At 47.9% G+C, this 2,476-nt stretch overlaps 1 pseudogene; it reads left to right on the top strand.

Annotated features, from left to right (window-relative positions):
• The first annotated feature begins 602 nt into the window (after positions 1-602).
• Positions 603-1,087, top strand: LOC109942854 (plastid-lipid-associated protein 6, chloroplastic-like; annotated as a pseudogene).
• The last annotated feature ends 1,389 nt before the right edge of the window (positions 1,088-2,476 follow it).

Here is a 2,476-nt window from a genome sequence, read left to right as displayed (position 1 = left end):
CCATTTGGCCATATCTGTACTACTTCTTAAGTACATAACGTAGGCGTCCACAGTCGTCCACGACGCACGTTCTGCCTCCGTGCTCACAGCCGCGCCACCGCTCGCCTGCCTTCTTGTGCACAAAATCAGGCTGCAGCGCCTTCACCCACCTTCTCCTGCCTTCCCCTGCTGCCTCCTGCTCTTGCCTTCCATAATATCCATGCGGCGCCTTCTATGGAGAGAGCGCCAAATCTGACGGCACCATCTGCGCTCCCTTCCTTACGCGGCGATCTGCGCTCTCCACCCACTCGCGCCTGGCGCTCCACCCACCCGCGCCATCTGCGCCGATCCAAATCCGCCTTGGTTCCGGCTGCCAGCCACGCCTGCACATCTTGCGTCCTCGCCCTCCTCCTCGCCCCACATGCTGCACCGTAAATGGAAGGCCCGGCCCCGCGCCGTCGAAGGAAAGGGCGCACCTTCCATGCGACGAGGACCGCACGCCGCACCCAGCCATACCCCGATTCCAGGCCAGCGCCCAACCATACCTCGATTCCGCGCCGTCGATGGAAGGCCCATCCCTAGAGCGTCGATGGAAGGGGATGCTCAAAGGGAAAGGGAGCGCCATGGAAAATCTCGAGCGCTCGTTGTGATTCCTGCGAGTACCCAAGCCTAGCAGCCATTCTCTTCGTTCCCTCTTTGCTCTGCGCACCACACGACATCCCTGAAGCAGACGTGTCTGCTGCCCATCCGTCCCCCGTGGCCGTGGCCTGGCAGCGAGCCAGGAGGACCTGGACCGCGCGGACGTGGCGGCGCGGGAGCTGGAGGCGACGGCGGGGTGCCCCGTCGACCTCAGCAGGGACCCGGACCTCGACAAGCTGCAGGGTCGGTGGCGGCTGCTGTACAGCAGCGCGTTCTCTTAACGAATGCTCGGCGGCAGCTGCCCTGGCTCGCCCACCAGTCGCCTCCTCCCCATCACGCTCGGCCAGGTGTTCCAGCGTATCGACGTGGTGAGCCGCGACTTCGACAACATAGTGGAGCTGGAGCTCGGCGCGCCAAGTACAAAATACAATTGACAAGGTCTTTGGAATGGTGATATACTGCTGCTAATGTGGATGAATTCTTTTAAGAAGCATATATGATTACCACTTACTATTTGCCTTTGTCGCAGCCACCTTCGCCTTCTAGGACCGCCAATCACTCGGTAGCAAGTACGAGGTACACCCCTCTTGCTCCACGAGAACAACCCTGATCTGGGTTGGGGATTTTTTAATGACCAGGATCTGATTATCCCTATCATGCATTGCTTTCCAATTTGATTTATTGCCAGGATGATTTGTAGCTGTAAATCATTAATTGAGAATATGTGGTTATCCATGGATCTTAGTGCGTAAGTTAAAGGACTACAAATGTTTGGGGTAGTTTATTGTGTTTGGGTAGTGCGAGATAATTATGTTCAAGATTTGATTGTTTATTCAAGAAATTTTATTCGGATATTATAAGGTGTGACATGAATTCCTCGTAAACAGAGATGATCGGATAGGACCAGAGTGGAAGCAGTGATAGGCCATCAAGATGGAAGGCGCTGATGGGTGCTTTGATGTTGAGGAGCTTTTCTGTTTCCATATTTCGAAGGCAACCATGTGGAGCCTCCTATACAAGTCATGAGTCGTGAAAACTGGATGCCATGGTTGCTCCGTGAGCCCTTTAAATTAGTTGGTGTTGTTATTTATTGTATCACTGTTTGTCGTTCTGGATGGTACCATGCTTGTCATTCTGATTTCCATTAAAGAATTTATATATATTACTAGACTTGTTAGTTGGAGCATACTTATTATTAATTAGCCTAGCAACAGGGATTCATGCAATTGCATGCTATAATCTTCTTAGAAACAATTGTTTGGGCTGAAAATATGATGTGGAAACAAGGCCATCAGATCACTTCAAAAGTGCGATTTTTCTTGGATGGCTATTATCGAAATTTCTTTTGTACTCATGGCATAGGTACCACTATGATTATATATCAACTGTTATACATGCAAAGAAACTCTAGATAGGAAATTTTGAGGTCGAAAATATTTTTTGTGTCACTTGTTCTTTGTCTGTTTAGAAGTTACATTGAGCTTGGATATGAAGTCAAATTACCTTGTTATTTCATTAATCGAAATCATTGTAAATCAATAGTATCACAATAAGATGGAAACATGGGAAACATGAGAGGAGTACACATTTGATATGTAGATATTAAAAATGGGCATGCTTGTGTTAATTTTTACAGATTTCGATGTATTTTGTTCTACAACCAGTGTGACCATCATTGTAAGGAACCATTTTGATGATATGTGGAATATCAATAACTTTGCCTATGTCCTGCATGTTAGTGAAATTTATTAGAAGATGTTAAGCGGCTTCAATTCAATAGACTCGACAGGTGGATTCAACTGATAGGTTTTATTCTTTTGTTTATTCTCTAACACACAAGTTTATTGGTTGTGAACAA

Source organism: Zea mays, chromosome 10 (genome assembly GCF_902167145.1).
Source record: "Zea mays cultivar B73 chromosome 10, Zm-B73-REFERENCE-NAM-5.0, whole genome shotgun sequence".
Taxonomy (NCBI): Eukaryota; Viridiplantae; Streptophyta; class Magnoliopsida; order Poales; family Poaceae; genus Zea; species Zea mays.
The sequence above is the reverse complement of the archived record's forward strand: the minus strand, read 5'-3'. Positions and strand labels throughout refer to the sequence as shown.